The sequence below is a fragment of the Nuphar pumila genome, chromosome 3 (assembly GCF_984573655.1).
Source record: "Nuphar pumila chromosome 3, dmNupPumi1.hap1.1, whole genome shotgun sequence".
In the NCBI taxonomy this organism is placed as follows: Eukaryota; Viridiplantae; Streptophyta; class Magnoliopsida; order Nymphaeales; family Nymphaeaceae; genus Nuphar; species Nuphar pumila.
The window spans coordinates 34,000,452-34,021,002 of record NC_143251.1 but is presented as its reverse complement, the minus strand read 5'-3'; the positions used below and the strand labels follow the sequence as shown (position 1 = coordinate 34,021,002).

The 20,551-nt window shown below is 38.1% G+C and overlaps 2 non-coding genes across 2 annotated transcripts; both read right to left on the bottom strand.

The window, feature by feature from the left end:
• Positions 1-7,950: 7,950 nt before the first annotated feature.
• On the bottom strand, positions 7,951-8,053 carry LOC149842541 (small nucleolar RNA R71). Its single transcript, XR_016431202.1, has one exon. It is a non-coding gene; the product is annotated as a small nucleolar RNA R71 (small nucleolar RNA).
• Positions 8,054-20,448: 12,395 nt separating this feature from the next.
• Positions 20,449-20,551, bottom strand: LOC149842540 (small nucleolar RNA R71). Its single transcript, XR_016431201.1, has one exon. It is a non-coding gene; the product is annotated as a small nucleolar RNA R71 (small nucleolar RNA).

The following is a 20,551-nucleotide window of genomic DNA, read 5'->3' as shown; positions in this document are numbered from 1 at the left end:
TTATATATTATTAAGCTTTAAAAAATACATAAAAAATAATTTCTGTAGAACCAGCTTGTTATTGGCTTCTAAAGCTCAACCTGAAACGAACTCGGGCTTGGCTTAGCTCGGGCGCTCATGATGATCTCACGAGCCAAGCCCAAGCAGGGGTGTACCCTTAATGAACTGAGCCTGAACAGCTCAAGCTTGGTTCACTCGGCTAGTTTACCAACACTAGCCTGGGGTGTCGAATTCGAGATATTCTTGGGCTTGGAGCGAACATATTAAGTTGGCCCACCTATATGGGTGTGTGGAGCCCTCTTAGACCATGATTACAATGTGTTATGTACATAAACCACGTCCCTTTTCCTTCTCTCTCTTTTTTTTAAGGGAGCAGTTTTTAGAATCGGAAAATGATCGTATTATACAATAAAAATGACACGTTTTCTAAAAAACCCTATAATTTTTTAAAATATGCCCAATATCCAAAAATCATAATTGTTTGCCGTTAAAATGATAATTTTAACCTTCAGATAATGGACCTCCTGAGGTTCGCGCAACATATTGGTACACTCTTCGAGTATCACACCCTCTCACTTAAAGGTAGATTCACAAGATTTTTTTTTTTGCGGACCTCACAGACCTCCTGTTACTCACACATGTTGAAGTTCGCAAATATTTCACTAAATTCACATATTGTACGAAGTTCGCATAACCAAACATACAAACTTTCATTAACTGAAATCTTAGAAACTTCACAAATATTTTACTAAATTCATATACATAGTACTAAGTTTGTATAGGGTCATGTGGATCTCATTTAAGTCACTGATAAGATCCATAAATAAGTGGCGTTTTGCAAATATAATATGTTATGAAGTTATGTGAAATTCGCAAGCTCATTGAATCATATAAAGTCATTTTTGTTCATTTTGTTTCATTTTCTCGCTTGTTTATGGAAAGAACTCTAATCTTTTTCCTCTAAAACCCTCCCCATTTTCCCTCTTCCCTTGTGGCAATTTTCGTAAAAAAAAATTGTTGCATTCTGACAAGATTACTATATCCTTCTCATCGAGTTCTCAAGTTAGGTCAAATTCCATAGCCCCTTGCATATTTGTGTTATTTTTTTCTGAACTTTTTATTTTGTTGTAGATATAATTATTTAATAGTTTCATGTGTATTTGTGTTTAGTTGTCATTGTGGATGTTTTTTGTATGTTTTTCACAGGATTTATTATATAGTGTTTACTATATTTAGGTTTTTTTATAGTATCTTAGGTAGTTCACGATGAATACTTATAAACATAAAGAAAAACATGACAACAAAAAGATATTCAAGCCCCCACCCCAACCCCCAAGCAAAGACCTAGCTGTGGTGCATGAGATATAATCAATGTCTTGAGTCATGTGTGTATACAACCATTGGTACAATTTTATGCATGTTTTTATATTTATTTTTCAATTGGTAATGAGAACAAGTTGTTGACACTGAAAGCAAAGGGCCACCAAAACTGAAAGAGCATGAATTTTATGAAGAAACTTTGTTGGCAAGTGACGTAAGTATTAGGTTTGTATATTCATTCATTTGTTATATTTGTATGTACACTCATTTGAATCTAATAAAAATGTATTACATATTTCTCTTTTGTAGCATCTTAGCAAAATTCATAGAAAGACTCCAAATGGCCCACAAGATGGACATGGTCAGCAGAATGACACTGCCAATATCATTTACCTTATCCCTATTTCTCTATGAGTATCGAAAGTGAGGTTTTTGATTTTTTTTCTACAGACTAATAGAAACTAACTGGTAAATATTAATTGTTCATATCAAATTATCAAAACTAAAGAGATGCAAGATGGAGCTCGTCCATGCTTGGAGACCACTGATTTTTTATATCATTTCAATGAAGTTGACAAGGTATCTTTTCAACTTTGTATACTTACAAAACATAAATTTGCACATGCACAATGACTTTAAACTCGATTTATGTTGCAGATCTTAATTCTTGTCAAATAACGCAACCAACACTAGGTTCTTTAGAAAATGAATATGAATACAAAGAAGTTTGAGTTGTACAATTTCATGAGCAACACAACTAATATAGATAAGAACATAAAAAATATAGTACAATAACATTACTTATTCATAATGTGTGATGATGCATGAAATGCACATCATGTAAACAAGTTTTTCATGCATTTTGTATCAAGTTTAAGGTTTTAAACCCATGTTTAGATGTGTTTTGATAGTAAGGGGCTATGGTTTGAATTTCAGAAAAATCGGAGTTAAAATGAGAGAGTTATGGCTATTTCAGTGTTTGGGCACAGATTTCGAGGTGGATCGGATCCATATCCGACCCAATTAGGTCAATTGGACCTTAGATCAACTCTTAGAAAGCCCAAAACCCAACCCACACGCCTATCCATATCCATTTCAAAAAGTTTTTCTGAAAACCCCCCAGAAAGTGGCGCCTAGCAATATTTTATTTTTTAACACTCTTTTTGAAAAAGGTCAAAACTATAAATAGTTTTTTTTTCAAGAACCCTAGGCGTCTTTGGCTGTGTTTGGACGCCCCCTACAGTGACTCTACAGCAGCAGCTCCTTCCTCTCCATCTTCCCCAACGTTTTGGCCATTGAAGATCGGCCTATGCTTGGTTTCCAAGCATATCTCGATTCCCTTTGTGTTCTTTTCATTTCTTTCTTGTTCCTTGATGTAGTATTCACCATTTTTCTGTATTTTTGCAGGTGTAGCAGAGGTGGAGACCATTAACCTTGGGCGGGAGTGCGCAACACACCACCAAGGTGAGTCGGCCCTACCTCCATCCGGCTTTCTACAACCTCCGATCGAGAATCGGCTCACATTCCATCGTCGGTGGATCTCCAACGTGTAGCAGTTGCAAAAGGTGCCGTTTTTGGTGAAGTATAGCATTCTCGAACTGTATAGGACGTCCATCTTCAGCCACGGTCCGCTCTTCTTCATCCCCCCGGTCGTCGGATCTTCCAAAAGGTAGGTCTTCTTCTTCCTTCTCTTCTAGCTAAAACCGAAAGTGAGTGTTGGTTTTCTCTTCTTTATTTTCTGAGTGTTTCTTGTTTTCTTCTTGTTTTCAACCTTAGAATAGAGTTCGTGCATAGGCCAGCACGTTAGCTTAGGTTTGTTTGTTTGTTTGATTCATTGAAATCAATTTTTTTTTAGAGTTTTCATTCTTTTCATTAAAATCGACTAGATCTTCATCTAGCCGATCCTTCAAATTTTTCATAGGGATTCATGGGTCTGTTCTACTGAAAATCCAATAAAAAAGGTGTTTATTTTGATTTACATTATTCGGTTTTTGTGTGGGTTGCATTTGGTTTTAATTAAAAAGAAAAATCCAAAAAATCGGCTAGACTTATTCTAGCCGATTCTTGATTTTCACAAAAATATTTTTCTTTGTTCTGAATTTTTTTTTGTCCAGCATGTGTATTGTGTTGCTTTGCTGAAAATCCTACCCTAAAAAGTTTATTTTAATTCATTTTGTTCGTGGGTTTTGCTTGTCTTGTTTTGATTTCATTTTTGGAAAAAGAAAAAAAAATCGGCTAGGATTGTTCTAGCCGATCTTTGTATTTGGGTTAAATGTGTGTGTTGATGTTGATAAACCGTGTGTTTGCTGTGTGTTTTGGGTGTTAACAGCATTATAAAGTTGTGTTAATTCATTTAATTCGTTTAGGACAATTCTAAATAATCGTTTTTAGCATTTTGTGTTTTTGGTGTTTTGAATCTATTGAAAAACAAAAATTACAAGAGTCGAATTTTTATTTTTATTTACGTTTTTAAATAAACTCCAGCATAGTGCTGTTAATGTTTGCATTTAGGGGAGTTAGTAGTTCTTTTCATCATATTTTAATTTAGTTCTATCAAAATAAGATTCCTTAGTAAGTCGTTTTTTTTGTTTAAGATTATTTTTTTTTATTCTTTTCATTTTTTTTAGTCTTCTTCTTCCCCAAGGAGGGGCGGCAGCCATTAGAGCTCCCCTTGAGCTCTTGGTCGAATTTTTAGAAATTATTAATTGTCATTAATTGAGTTAGGAAGGTGTCTAGGTTCAATGTATTAGGGTTTTCTTTCCTAGCCGTTTTTAGGGGTTAATTAAGTAGGTTTTGGGAATTAGGTTAGCATTAACTCCTAGGAAATCGTTTTTTATTTAATTCCTTTTATTCCCTAGGTAGAATTAATTATATTAGTTTAGAAAGTATCCCTTTTAGAGGTTGGCGATTTTTGAGAAGTGAGGCATTTAAGGAAAATTTGAATTTTGAATGGGTATTAAAGAAGGAGTTACTCTTAACTTTGGAAAGTGTTTTTGGCATTAAACAAAAATTCCAATCTAGGCTACACGATTTCCATAGAGTATTAAAAGTATTTTAATTCCATCTTGAAAAGCAAAAATCGTGTATTTTTAGATTGGTCTTTCCATTTTTCCAAAAGGAGCTTTAAAGGCAATTAAGGAGTGTAACTCCCTCTTTAAATGGAGCGATTTTTGAGAATCCAAAGCATTTCAAAATTTTGAATTTGGTAATTATTACATTCCTTTTCCAACCTTCTCCATTAAAATCGTGAACTTTGGATTAATTGTAGCTTAATTAGGAGGTTACTACTTTAGTCTAGACCTAACCTAGTCAAACCGAGGTAGGTCGAGTCAACCCCTAGTCTACACCCCCTTTGAGTCTAGTCAAAACCTAGCCTAGCCTAAGTCAAAGCCTAAACCACACCTAGGTCGAGTCTAAGACCAAAGCCCAACTTTAGTCAAGCTTAGTGGAGTCAACCCAAACCCTAGATCGAGTCAAACCTAGTTCAACCTACTTGAGCCTAGTCAAGTCAACCTTAGTTTGAGTCAACTGAGCTTACCTTACCCCATTCGAGCCTAGTTGACTAAGTCAACCCTAAACCGAGTTCAACCTAGTCTTAATAAGCCCAAGTCCAAGACCAATACCTAAACCGAGTCAAAGACCTAGACCTAACTCAAGTCAAACCTTAGTCTAAACCAAGTTGAGTCAGTCTTAGCCAAGTTAAACCAACCCTATCCAAGGCAAACCGAGTCCACTTAAGTCAACCGAACCTAGTTGACTAAGTTAACTAAAAACCGAACCCAACTAGTTAGGTCAAACCTAAACCGAGTCCAAGACCTAAACCTAACCCTAACCAAGTCCAAGTCAAGTCAACCGAGCCACCTAAATCAAACCGCCCCTAGTTGGCTAAGTCAACCCCAGAACCAAACCTAGCCGAGCCTAGACCGCGTCCAACCTAGTCTTAGTCAAACCTAACTTAGTCAAAACCTAACCCTAGTCAAGACCGAGTCCAACCCAGGTTGAGTCAATCTATCCTACCTACTTCACCTAACCTAACCTAGTCAACCTAAATGACGTGGTTAGGTGAGTCGTGCCTCTAGTATAAGCCTAGTTGAGTAAACCAAACCTAGACCGAATCCAATTTAGTCCAAGTCAAACCTAACCCAACTTAAGTTAATCAAGCCTACCTAACCCAACTCTAGCCTAGTCAAACCAAACCGAGCCCACCTAGGCCAACCCGAACCTAGTTAAGTCAAGACAGAGCCTAGTTGAGTCAACCCTAGTCCTATTCCAAAGTCTGCACCCCATGGTTCTTTAGTGGTCTCTTCTCATTTAGATTTAATTCATATTGTCTTTAGAATAGTTAGTTTAGTTATTTATTTAATCATTTTAAGTAGATTTTATCATTGGTTGATTTAATGTGTGCTTGTTAATTTCTTTTTATTATTAATAGTTTAGTTAGCATAGTTGTATCTAGTTTATGTGTATTGCATGTCTTATGCATATAGCTACTTGCATGTATTAGTACTTTAGGAACATTTGCATCATTAGCCCATTCAGTGCACAGTCATGAAATGCATATCATTTGTTATTTAGATCTCATTTAGTTTTATCATATTCAATATCAGCATATAATCTGTCATATAGGATTATTTAAGTCTGCATTATAGTTAGATTACGTTCATAGTGTTTAAAATAGATTCATATAGTGAATAGTGCATTGAAATAAAAACCAGATTTTTTCCCTGTCGCATTAGCATTATTTTCTGTGCAAAAACTCTGTGTTTTCCAAATTTTTTTCTTCTATTCACTTTATTGACGTGTTATTTAACTGCAGACCAAATTTCAGCTCATTCGGAGTTGATTTGGTCTGATTTTTAAGCGTTTTGTGAAAACCGCTTTTTCTGGATTTCAATTTACAGGACTGTCGATATCCTGATTTTTCCCAGATTTGAAACGCTTACATCTGGAGTTTTAGATACTGTTTTTCAATTCTGTAAAAACTGTCAGTTTGTTTAATCTGTCAGTTGCAGAACAGAACAAATTTTGGGAAAATCGGACCTCGTTTGCCCTGTCAAACAGCGGTTTTCCGATAACCTGTCAGAATGCTATTTTACACTAGTTAGGGGCAGTTTCGTAATTTTCTTAGTTTCGGCAATTTAGACTTGTTTTCAGTAGTTTTTGCATTTTAGGAGTTGCATAATCATCATACAGCATTAGTAGAATTAATTTGGTCAATTTTAGAATTAATTTAGTATTTTATTTAATTTTTGTTTGATAAATAGCATTTGTTTTATTATTTTCGTAAAAGTAGAATTAGTTTTAGTTATTATTTGCCTTATTAGAATAGAATATTAACTTTGTATTTTTCTGTATTTTTAGGTCATAAAGAATATTTAGTTTCCAGGGTTATTTTCCAACTGTGAGGAGCGAATAATTGGCGAAAAGACGGAAATACCCTTGGTGTGGAGCAGAAGACTGATTGCTTGTTTATTTTCATTTTAGTAATTAATTGTAGTTGTATTAACTTTATAATTGTGGATTGACATTTGTCATTAATAAATTAAATTTTCTAGAAATATCGTGGTTAATTCCTGTTCCCTGAGGATTCGACCCGTACTTACCACTTTGTGGAAAGTCGGTTTTTATATTTTTGGTTGACAATTTTCCAAAGTTTTATTGAAAATAATTGTTTTAAAAAGAGCATTCTAAAATATCAACCAAATTTTGGCGCCGTTGCCGGGGAACGGCGAATTAATTACTTTATTTCTTAGAGTTTGATTTATTAATTGGTTTTAGTTAATTAGTTGTTTTATTTTTAGTTACTAGGATTAGTAAGTGAATATAGGATTAACATAGTTAGTAAATATAGGATTCACGTTCTGTCTTTCTAGGATTCACTTGAAATTCATTCTGCAAGGAGCGATTAGACAGGTGGGTTTTAGAAAAACTTAGTTTGTGATTTCCTGTATTTATCTTTTCAGTACTTTAGAGTAGTTTAATTTGTTATTTCATTTACTTAGTTAGATCATTCTGACATAATTAGTTTAGCATATTTGTTTAGTAGTTGTTTATTTTGTGTTATTTACATTTTAGTACCTGTGTAGTTTAGATTTAGAGTTAGGTCATTTGCTTACATCTGGTCTTAGTACCAGTGTATGCAGGGTCGACGAGGTCTAGGAACCCCATTACACCCATTTGTTGACAACCCAGAGAGAATTTTACATTCTCATCGAAGTTCGGCAACAATGGCTGACATGGATCCTCCACCTCCACCCCCAGTTCTTTCACGCCCTCTGCGGGAATACTTCATTTCCACAGACTATGTTCAGGCATCCTGCATTCGGAGACCCGATGTAGGAGCGCCGCATTATGAGATTAAGGCCAACATTATTCAGATGCTTCCATCCTTTTATTGCCTTAGTCATGAGGATCCCTACAGACATTTAGATGAATTCCTCGAAATCTGTTCTACTGTTAAGATACAGAATTTCGATGATGATGCTTTAAGGTTGACTCTATTTCCCTTTTCATTGAAGGACAAAGCCAAGTATTGGCTAAAGTCCTTAGATTCTGTAGAAATAGAGTCATGGGATCAATTGCAACAGGAGTTTCTTCAGAAATATTTTCCCATTGGTCGTACGAACCAATATCGTAGAGCCATCACTAGCTTTTCAGAGCTAGATGGTGAGCGCTTTCATGAGACCTGGGAGAGAATGAAGGATCTCCTCAGGAAATGTCCCCATCATCAGGTGCCGAAATGGCAACTGGTGCAGAGCTTCTATGATGGATTGTCTGACAAGAATCGTCAGATGATCGACTCTTCATGTGGAGGGACATTCATGCTGAAGAGCGAGGATGAAGCATGGAGGTTATTTGATACATTGGCCGAGAATTCTCTCCACCATGCTTCGAGCTCTCATTCTGATAGAGCCACACCCAGCATTCAGAAGAAAGCTGGTGTTCTTGAAGTTGGTCCATCTACTGCACTACAGTGCAAGGTAGACATGATTGCTCAGAAGCTGGACCAGCTTCTCTCAGGACCATCCACTACACAGCAGGTGTGTACTCTTTGTGCCAGTCCGGCACACGAGATCACTGAGTGCCCTTCGGCAGCTCAGTACCCTGAATTTGTTCAAGAACAAGTTCAGGCAACTCAGGGTTACGTCAGACCGCCAAATAACCCATTTTCATCGACATACAATCCGGGTTGGCGTAACCATCCCAATTTTTCATGGAAGAATCCACAGTCTTCCATGCAGATGCCTACTTCCTCTCAGCCAGTTCGGCAACCATCTTTTACTCAGTCATTTCAAAGACCGAACTATTCTCAGTCTTCTTCTTCTTCTGTCACTCCCCCGATTCAGCAGAAGTCTGCCCCGCATACATCTTTTGAGGAGAGACTTCTCCAGGCATTCCAAGAGGTGAAAACCTCTAATCAGAACGCCTTCGAGAAGTGTAGCCAGATTTTGAGCTCGCATACGCAGTCCATTGCGAAGTTAGAGTCGCAAATGGGACAGTTAGCTGAGGCTATTAGTAGGAGACCCGAGGGTACATTGCCGAGTCAGGCTGTCATGAACCCGAAGGGTAAGGACCAGATGACTGGAGGCCTATTTCATACTGAGACACAACAGCAAGCTAAATCAGTTATGGCCTTAAGGAGTGGACGTGAGTATCACGTCGAGAGCAGAGAGAGAGAGAGTAGAGAGAGGGTAGAGGAGCCAGAGACCATTGTTTCACCTTCGTCGGCTCAGCCATCATCCTCATCCCCACCATCATCTTCATCATCATCTTTATCTTCATCCTCAAAGAAGAAGGATAGGAGTGAGCCTTCTCACAAAGAGGAGAAGCTAGCAGAGTATATTCCCCCGCCACCCTATCCCAAAGCATTAGAGTCTTCCGGATATAGAGGAAAGCAAGGTGCGAAGATCCAGGACATGCTTGATATATTCAAGCATGTGCAGATCTACCTACCTTTGCTTGATGCGATCCAGCAGGTGCCGGCATATGCCAAATTCCTGAAGGAGCTATGTACGCAGAAGAGGAAATCTAGAGAGCGAGTTCCTAACAGGGTCCATCTGACTGAGCAGGTGAGTTCAGTACTTCAGCATCAGACACCACCAAAGCTCAAGGACCCTGGAGCCCCTATCATTGCGTGTACTATAGGGAACATCCGGATAGAACGCGCATTGCTCGATCTTGGAGCAAGCGTGAACATTCTGCCCGGATATTTCTTTGATTCTTTCGGGCTAGAAGAGATGAGATCGACTCCGATTACACTGCAGCTGGCAGATCGTTCTGTCAAGGTACCGAGAGGTGTCTTGGAGGACGTGCTAGTTAAGGTGGATGACTTTTATTTTCCAGTCGATTTCATTATTCTTGATATGGAAGGAGTAGACAGCCAGCATCAGACTCCGATTATTTTAGGCAGACCATTCTTGGCGACTGCCAATGCGTGCATCAACTGTAGGACCGGAGCCATGGATCTCTCATTCGGCAATCGAAAGGTCAAGTTGAATATTTTCAATGCCGCAATGGGACCAGCAGGAGACATGGACTGCTTTCATGTAGACATTGCACAGGAGTTAGTGGAGGAGCAGCCCGAGTTGTACATTACTGAGGATTCTTTAGATTTGTACCATATAGAGAAGAATAGCGGTGTAGATAGTGTAGATGTGTCTAGAGTGTCGTCAGAGAGACCACCTTGGGGAGCTGTCAGGGAGCCTCTTCCACCACTTGCGGAGACCCCCGCCAAATCGTCGATCGAGTCGCCTCCGAAACTTGAGTTGAAACCCTTACCGGATTCACTCAAGTATGCATACCTCGGAGATGATGAGACTCTGCCTGTGATCATCTCATCCTTGCTCACTGAGGAGCAGGAACAGAGATTGCTGACTATTCTTCGAGAGCACAAGGCAGCGATTGGCTGGGGAGTTGCTGATCTGAAGGGGATTGATCCTTCATTCTGCATGCATAGGATCCATTGTAATGAGGAAGTCAAGCCATTTAGGGATATGCAGAGAAGGCTAAATCCCAACATGAAGGAAGTGGTGAAGAAAGAGGTGGTGAAGTGGTTGGATGCCAGAATCATTTACCCTATTTCTGATAGCCAGTGGGTCAGTCCGATTCAAGTTGTGCCGAAGAAGTCAGGACTCACTGTGGTTGAGAATGAGAAGGGTGAGAGAATTCCGATGAGGACCACTACAGGATGGCGAGTCTGCATCGATTATAGGAAGCTGAATGTGGCAACTAGGAAAGATCATTTCCCATTGTCATTCATTGATCAGATCTTAGAGTGACTCGCAGGACAGAGCTACTACTGCTTTCTAGATGGATATTCAGGATACAATCAGGTAGCTGTCCATCCTGACGACCAGGAGAAGACCACGTTTACATGTCCTTATGGCACCTTCGCGTTTAGACGTATGCCTTTTGGGCTCTGTAATGCCCCGGCTACTTTTCAGAGGTGCATGCTTGCTATCTTCTCGGACATGATTGATGATGTGATGGAAGTTTTTATGGACGACTTTTCAGTGTATGGCTCTTCTTTTGAAGATTGCCTCCAAAAACTTGCTCGAGTACTGAGTAGGTGTGTGGAGACCAATCTCGTCCTGAGTTGGGAAAAGAGCCATTTTATGGTCCAGGAGGAGATTGTGCTTGGACACATTGTGTTCAAGCGTGGTATTGAGGTTGACAGAGCGAAGGTGGAATCCATTTCCCGTTTGACTCCACCCACCTCTGTGAGGCAGATTCGATCATTTTTAGGGCATGCGGGATTCTACAGGCAGTTCATAAAAGATTTCAGCAAAATCTCTCGACCGCTTTGCATGTTATTGGAGAAAGACCAGCCATTTGTTTTCGGTGAGGATTGTATGAAGGCCTTTGAGATTCTCAAAGAGGCCTTGATTACTGCACCTATTTTGAGACCTCCAGATTGGACTCTCCCATTTGAGATTATGTGCGATGCATCTGATTACGCTATGGGGGCCATTTTAGGACAACGCATTGATAGGAAGCCCTATGTGATTTATTATGCGAGTAGAACCCTGTCTGATGCCCAGATGAATTATACTACGACAGAGAAGGAACTACTTGCGGTAGTTTTCGCATTGGATAAATTTAGGTCCTATTTACTCGGTTCGAAGGTGGTTGTCTATTCTGACCATTCTGCATTAAAATACTTGTTGAATAAGAAAGACACCAAACCGAGATTGATTCGTTGGGTCCTACTACTACAGGAGTTTGATCTCGAGATTCGAGATAAGAAAGGAAGCAAGAATGTAGTAGCAGACCATCTTTCCAGACTGATCGTGGAGACCACACAGGATAAGAGGCCGATCAGTGATTCTTTTCCCGACGAGCAGATCATGTCAGTCAGCACATCGCAATTACCCTGGTTTGCAGATATTGTGAACTATCTGGTTTCGAGGCAGATACCTAAGCATTGGAACAAGAATGAGCGTGAGAGATTCCTATCTCAGGTAAGGCACTATTATTGGGATGAACCAGAGTTGTTCAAATACTGTGCTGACCAGATCATTAGGAGATGTGTTCCGGAGGAGGAGTACCAGTCCATTTTGAAGTTTTCCCATTCATTAGCCTGTGGAGGGCATTTTAGTAGTAGGAAGACCGCTGCAAAAGTTTTGCAGTCAGGATTTTATTGGCCCACACTCCACAGGGATGCTCATGAGTTCTGTAGGCGATGCCTGCGATGCCAGCAGATTGGGAACATGTCCAAGAGGGACATGATGCCCTTGCTTCCGATTTTGATAGTCGAGATTTTTGATGTTTGGGGCATTGATTTTATGGGACCATTTCCGCCTTCCTTCGGAAATTTATACATTCTGGTGGCGGTTGATTATGTGTCCAAGTGGGTCGAGGCTGTGGCAACCAAGACCAACGATCACAGAGTAGTGCTTAAGTTCATTAAGCACAACATTTTCAGTCGTTTTGGGGTGCCACATGCGATGATTAGCGATGGTGGCAAGCATTTTAGGAATATACAGATAGCTTCTCTGTTGAGAAGATATTCTGTCAATCATAGATTCACCACTCCATATCATTCGCAGACTAGTGGACAGGTTGAAGTGTCCAATAGGGAGATTAAGCGAATTTTAGAAAAGACAGTTCGTCCGGACCGCAAGGATTGGTCCCAGCGCTTAGATGATGCACTTTGGGCATATAGAACTGCATTTAAGACTCCCATTGGCATGTCTCCGTATCGCCTTGTATTCGGGAAAGCATGCCATCTTCCTGTCGAGCTAGAACATAGAGTGTATTGGGCTATCAAGAAATTGAATTTTGACCTCACCCAGGCTGGCAAAGAGAGAGCACTGCAGCTCTCAGAATTAGAAGAACTCAGGAATGATGCATATGAGAATGCCAAATTATACAAAGCTCGCACAAAAGCATTTCATGATAAGCATATTGTCAGAAAAGTGTTTGAGCCAGATCAGAAAGTGTGGCTATACAATTCTCGTTTACATTTATTCCCAGGGAAGTTAAGATCGAGATGGACAGGTCCGTACATTGTGAAAGAAGTATTTCCCCATGGAGCAGTGACATTATTCGATCCTATGACCCAAGGTACATTCAAGGTAAATGGGCAAAGATTGAAGCCCTTCATTTCAGATGCCTTGCAGGATGGTGAGTGTGAGATAGTGCATCTCACGAAGGCATGAGGATTCGACCAGAGGGATGTATCATATGTACATTATTTCTTTTTCATTTCAGAGTTTTTATTTATTTAGTATTTCATTTCACATGTGCTAATTTGTGTTTTGATGTATGCAGGATGAACTTAACATTTAGTGTATCAATTACCAGGTACAGAGAAGAGCTTTCAAAGAATTCAAGGATCAGATGAAAATCAACTTCAGAAGCTCAGAGCAAATCAGGTTGTATCTATCCTTTCTCCCATATTTTTGTTAGTGTCTTTTAATGTGCATTTGCATTACATTTTTATTCATTTTGTATGCCACTAGGGACAATGTCATTCAAGCATGGGGGGGTGGTTTAGATGCATGCACACAAAAATGTCAATTTTTTTTTTATTATTTTTGTATGACTGGTAATCAAAGTAGGCATTTGAGAACAAAGTGTAGCATATATGATTGTTTTTGGCATAATCTAACAGTTTATAAATTTTTAAGCCCCATAAAAATTTTATTTTCTGAACTGAGTCAAATAGAGTAGTTATTCATGAGAAAATTCAAAGAAAAGATAGTATTTGATTGTTAGAAAATTTTGAATCACTTTAGTATAAGTATGCACAGTATGTTTTCTGAAAGAAATAAGCAATGGAAAGATGTGTTTGAAAAATGAGTTTAAAAGAATAGAGCTACGTTTAGTTGTTGATGTCTTCGTGAATCCTAGTAGTGGAACTCAGACACGAGATGAAGTGTTTGAGTATCTTAACGAAAAGGATAACGAAGGAGATCATCTTCTTGTCTAAGTCGATATCTGTGGCCTTTGTAGTTCGAGTAAGTAGAATCTGAAGGGTGTTTTACACCTGGTGCCCCAAAGCCAGCTGACTTGGGAGCCACCGGTTCGAAAGCTTGTTACATGGACTGCATAGAAAGCCTAAGAGATAGAGACATTAAACATGACGAGAGGTAGACTATACGTAAACTATTAGAATAGAAGGTCTAGTGACTCGAGCAATTAAGTCCAAGGGATACTCTGTATCTAGTGCCCTAAGGTCGGCCGACTTGGGAGTCATTGACCCAAAGCTCGCTACACGGGTCACGAAAACTGACTATTCGAAATAGTGCTCATATGAGAAGAATGCGCAAGAGATCAAAAGTTGAAAAAAGAGTGAAAATGAAAGAAAAGAATGTGCTGAATGAGAAATTTTTCATTGCTTAGGCATAAATGTGTATTACTGTGCAAAAAATATACAAGTGAGAATAAATGAGTAAAACACGAGAATACTTGACTTTCAGAGAAAAATCATGAACTAGCTACAATATTAGAAAAGGGAAGAAAAAAGAATTTTTACTGTGGTGGCATGAGATTTTTAAACTTGTTTTGAGAATGTCAATTACATGAAATATTTATTACAACTGCATTCTTAAGAGCCTAATATTTTTGAAAAATCATCCTCGCACTTCATTGATGTTTGTGGGTAGCATCTCTGCAAACCCTCACGAGACCTTACTCGTCCACTAGTATAAGCTAGGGGTTTAAAGGGCTTGTTGCATACGCTAAATGCAACCGTGATTCCTACGAAAGTGAGTTAGTATTATGCATTCATGCTTAGGATTTCTTGTCTTCGTTGCATATCATAATTAGGGTTTGTTAAGGGACTAACAAACATTCAAGCATGGGGGTATTTGATGATGCATGAAATGCACATCATGTAAAAAAGTTTTTCATGCATTTTGTATCAAGTTTAAGGTTTTAAACCCATGTTTAGATGTGTTTTGATAGTAAGGGGCTATGGTTCAAATTTCAGAAAAATCAGAGTTAAAATGAGAGAGTTATGGCTATTTCAGTGTTTGGGCACGGATTTCGAGGTGGATCGGATCCATATCCGACCCAATTAGGTCAATTGGACCTTGGATCAACTCTTAGAAAGCCCAAAACCCAACCCACATGCCTATCCATATCCATTTCAAAAAGTTTTTCTGAAAACCCCCCAGAAAGTGGCGCCTAGCAATATTTTATTTTTTAACACTCTTTTTGAAAAAGGTCAAAACTATAAATAGTTTTTTTTTCAAGAACCCTAGGTGTCTTTGGCTGTGTTTGGACGCCCCCTACAGTGACTCTACAGCAGCATCTCCTTCCTCTCCATCTTCCCCAACGTTTTGGCCATTGAAGATCGGCCTATGCTTGGTTTCCAAGCATATCTCGATTCCCTTTGTGTTCTTTTCATTTCTTTCTTGTTCCTTGCTGTAGTATTCACCATTTTTCTGTATTTTTGCAGGTGTAGCAGAGGTGGAGACCATTAACCTTGGGCGGGAGTGCGCAACACACCACCAAGGTGAGCCGGCCCTACCTCCATCCGGCTTTCTACAACCTCCGATCGAGAATCGGCTCACATTCCATCGTCGGTGGATCTCCAACGTGTAGCAGTTGCAAAAGGTGCCGTTTTTGGTGAAGTATAGCATTCTCGAACTGTATAGGACGTCAATCTTCAGCCACGGTCCGCTCTTCTTCATCCCCCCGGTCGTCGGATCTTCCAAAAGGTAGGTCTTCTTCTTCCTTCTCTTCTAGCTAAAACCGAAAGTGAGTGTTGGTTTTCTCTTCTTTATTTTCTGAGTGTTTCTTGTTTTCTTCTTGTTTTCAACCTTAGAATAGAGTTCGTGCATAGGCCAGCATGTTAGCTTAGGTTTGTTTGTTTGTTTGATTCATTGAAATCAAATTTTTTTTAGAGTTTTCATTCTTTTCATTAAAATCGACTAGATCTTCATCTAGCCGATCCTTCAAATTTTTCATAGGGATTCATGGGTCTGTTCTACTGAAAATCCAATAAAAAAGGTGTTTATTTTGATTTACATTATTCGGTTTTTGTGTGGGTTGCATTTGGTTTTAATTAAAAAGAAAAATCCAAAAAATCGGCTAGACTTATTCTAGCCGATTCTTGATTTTCACAAAAATATTTTTCTTTGTTCTGAATTTTTTTTGTCCAGCATGTGTATTGTGTTGCTTTGCTGAAAATCCTACCCTAAAAAGTTTATTTTAATTCATTTTGTTCGTGGGTTTTGCTTGTCTTGTTTTGATTTCATTTTTGGAAAAAGAAAAAAAAATCGGCTAGGATTGTTCTAGCCGATCTTTGTATTTGGGTTAAATGTGTGTGTTGATGTTGATAAACCGTGTGTTTGCTGTGTGTTTTGGGTGTTAACAGCATTATAAAGTTGTGTTAATTCATTTAATTCGTTTAGGACAATTCTAAATAATCGTTTTTAGCATTTTGTGTTTTTGGTGTTTTGAATCTATTGAAAAACAAAAATTACAAGAGTCGAATTTTTATTTTTATTTACGTTTTTAAATAAACTCCAGCATAGTGCTGTTAATGTTTGCATTTAGGGGAGTTAGTAGTTCTTTTCATCATATTTTAATTTAGTTCTATCAAAATAAGATTCCTTAGTAAGTCGTTTTTTTTGTTTAAGATTATTTTTTTTTATTCTTTTCATTTTTTTTAGTCTTCTTCTTCCCCAAGGAGGGGCGGCAGCCATTAGAGCTCCCCTTGAGCTCTTGGTCGAATTTTTAGAAATTATTAATTGTCATTAATTGAGTTAGGAAGGTGTCTAGGTTCAATGTATTAGGGTTTTCTTTCCTAGCCGTTTTTAGGGGTTAATTAAGTAGGTTTTGGGAATTAGGTTAGCATTAACTCCTAGGAAATCGTTTTTTATTTAATTCCTTTTATTCCCTAGGTAGAATTAATTATATTAGTTTAGAAAGTAGCCCTTTTAGAGGTTGGCGATTTTTGAGAAGTGAGGCATTTAAGGAAAATTTGAATTTTGAATGGGTATTAAAGAAGGAGTTACTCTTAACTTTGGAAAGTGTTTTTGGCATTAAACAAAAATTCCAATCTAGGCTACACGATTTCCATAGAGTATTAAAAGTATTTTAATTCCATCTTGAAAAGCAAAAATCGTGTATTTTTAGATTGGTCTTTCCATTTTTCCAAAAGGAGCTTTAAAGGCAATTAAGGAGTGTAACTCCCTCTTTAAATGGAGCGATTTTTGAGAATCCAAAGCATTTCAAAATTTTGAATTTGGTAATTATTACATTCCTTTTCCAACCTTCTCCATTAAAATCGTGAACTTTGGATTAATTGTAGCTTAATTAGGAGGTTACTACTTTAGTCTAGACCTAACCTAGTCAAACCGAGGTAGGTCGAGTCAACCCCTAGTCTACACCCCCTTTGAGTCTAGTCAAAACCTAGCCTAGCCTAAGTCAAAGCCTAAACCACACCTAGGTCGAGTCTAAGACCAAAGCCCAACTTTAGTCAAGCTTAGTGGAGTCAACCCAAACCCTAGATCGAGTCAAACCTAGTTCAACCTACTTGAGCCTAGTCAAGTCAACCTTAGTTTGAGTCAACTGAGCTTACCTTACCCCATTCGAGCCTAGTTGACTAAGTCAACCCTAAACCGAGTTCAACCTAGTCTTAATAAGCCCAAGTCCAAGACCAATACCTAAACCGAGTCAAAGACCTAGACCTAACTCAAGTCAAACCTTAGTCTAAACCAAGTTGAGTCAGTCTTAGCCAAGTTAAACCAACCCTATCCAAGGCAAACCGAGTCCACTTAAGTCAACCGAACCTAGTTGACTAAGTTAACTAAAAACCGAACCCAACTAGTTAGGTCAAACCTAAACCGAGTCCAAGACCTAAACCTAACCCTAACCAAGTCCAAGTCAAGTCAACCGAGCCACCTAAATCAAACCGCCCCTAGTTGGCTAAGTCAACCCCAGAACCAAACCTAGCCGAGCCTAGACCGCGTCCAACCTAGTCTTAGTCAAACCTAACTTAGTCAAAACCTAACCCTAGTCAAGACCGAGTCCAACCCAGGTTGAGTCAATCTATCCTACCTACTTCACCTAACCTAACCTAGTCAACCTAAATGACGTGGTTAGGTGAGTCGTGCCTCTAGTATAAGCCTAGTTGAGTAAACCAAACCTAGACCGAATCCAATTTAGTCCAAGTCAAACCTAACCCAACTTAAGTTAATCAAGCCTACCTAACCCAACTCTAGCCTAGTCAAACCAAACCGAGCCCACCTAGGCCAACCCGAACCTAGTTAAGTCAAGACAGAGCCTAGTTGAGTCAACCCTAGTCCTATTCCAAAGTCTGCACCCCATGGTTCTTTAGTGGTCTCTTCTCATTTAGATTTAATTCATATTGTCTTTAGAATAGTTAGTTTAGTTATTTATTTAATCATTTTAAGTAGATTTTATCATTGGTTGATTTAATGTGTGCTTGTTAATTTCTTTTTATTATTAATAGTTTAGTTAGCATAGTTGTATCTAGTTTATGTGTATTGCATGTCTTATGCATATAGCTACTTGCATGTATTAGTACTTTAGGAACATTTGCATCATTAGCCCATTCAGTGCACAGTCATGAAATGCATATCATTTGTTATTTAGATCTCATTTAGTTTTATCATATTCAATATCAGCATATAATCTGTCATATAGGATTATTTAAGTCTGCATTATAGTTAGATTACGTTCATAGTGTTTAAAATAGATTCATATAGTGAATAGTGCATTGAAATAAAAACCAGATTTTTTCCCTGTCGCATTAGCATTATTTTCTGTGCAAAAACTCTGTGTTTTCCAAATTTTTTTCTTCTATTCACTTTATTGACGTGTTATTTAACTGCAGACCAAATTTCAGCTCATTCGGAGTTGATTTGGTCTGATTTTTAAGCGTTTTGTGAAAACCGCTTTTTCTGGATTTCAATTTACAGGACTGTCGATATCCTGATTTTTCCCAGATTTGAAACGCTTACATCTGGAGTTTTAGATACTGTTTTTCAATTCTGTAAAAACTGTCAGTTTGTTTAATCTGTCCGTTGCAGAACAGAACAAATTTTGGGAAAATCGGACCTCGTTTGCCCTGTCAAACAGCGGTTTTCCGATAACCTGTCAGAATGCTATTTTACACTAGTTAGGGGCAGTTTCGTAATTTTCTTAGTTTCGGCAATTTAGACTTGTTTTCAGTAGTTTTTGCATTTTAGGAGTTGCATAATCATCATACAGCATTAGTAGAATTAATTTGGTCAATTTTAGAATTAATTTAGTATTTTATTTAATTTTTGTTTGATAAATAGCATTTGTTTTATTATTTTCGTAAAAGTAGAATTAGTTTTAGTTATTATTTGCCTTATTAGAATAGAATATTAACTTTGTATTTTTCTGTATTTTTAGGTCATAAAGAATATTTAGTTTCCAGGGTTATTTTCCAACTGTGAGGAGCGAATAATTGGCGAAAAGACGGAAATACCCTTGGTGTGGAGCAGAAGACTGATTGCTTGTTTATTTTCATTTTAGTAATTAATTGTAGTTGTATTAACTTTATAATTGTGGATTGACATTTGTCATTAATAAATTAAATTTTCTAGAAATATCGTGGTTAATTCCTGTTCCCTGAGGATTCGACCCGTACTTACCACTTTGTGGAAAGTCGGTTTTTATATTTTTGGTTGACAATTTTCCAAAGTTTTATTGAAAATAATTGTTTTAAAAAGAGCATTCTAAAATATCAACCAAATTTTGGCGCCGTTGCCGGGGAACGGCGAATTAATTACTTTATTTCTTAGAGTTTGATTTATTAATTGGTTTTAGTTAATTAGTTGTTTTATTTTTAGTTACTAGGATTAGTAAGTGAATATAGGATTAACATAGTTAGTAAATATAGGATTCACGTTCTGTCTTTCTAGGATTCACTTGAAATTCATTCTGCAAGGAGCGATTAGACAGGTGGGTTTTAGAAAAACTTAGTTTGTGATTTCCTGTATTTATCTTTTCAGTACTTTAGAGTAGTTTAATTTGTTATTTCATTTACTTAGTTAGATCATTCTGACATAATTAGTTTAGCATATTTGTTTAGTAGTTGTTTATTTTGTGTTATTTACATTTTAGTACCTGTGTAGTTTAGATTTAGAGTTAGGTCATTTGCTTACATCTGGTCTTAGTACCAGTGTATGCAGGGTCGACGAGGTCTAGGAACCCCATTACACCCATTTGTTGACAACCCAGAGAGAATTTTACATTCTCATCGAAGTTCGGCAACAATGGCTGACATGGATCCTCCACCTCCACCCCCAGTTCTTTCACGCCCTCTGCGGGAATACTTCATTTCCACAGACTATGTTCAGGCATCCTGCATTCGGAGACCCGATGTAGGAGCGCCGCATTATGAGATTAAGGCCAACATTATTCAGATGCTTCCATCCTTTTATTGCCTTAGTCATGAGGATCCCTACAGACATTTAGATGAATTCCTCGAAATCTGTTCTACTGTTAAGATACAGAATTTCGATGATGATGCTTTAAGGTTGACTCTATTTCCCTTTTCATTGAAGGACAAAGCCAAGTATTGGCTAAAGTCCTTAGATTCTGTAGAAATAGAGTCATGGGATCAATTGCAACAGGAGTTTCTTCAGAAATATTTTCCCATTGGTCGTACGAACCAATATCGTAGAGCCATCACTAGCTTTTCAGAGCTAGATGGTGAGCGCTTTCATGAGACCTGGGAGAGAATGAAGGATCTCCTCAGGAAATGTCCCCATCATCAGGT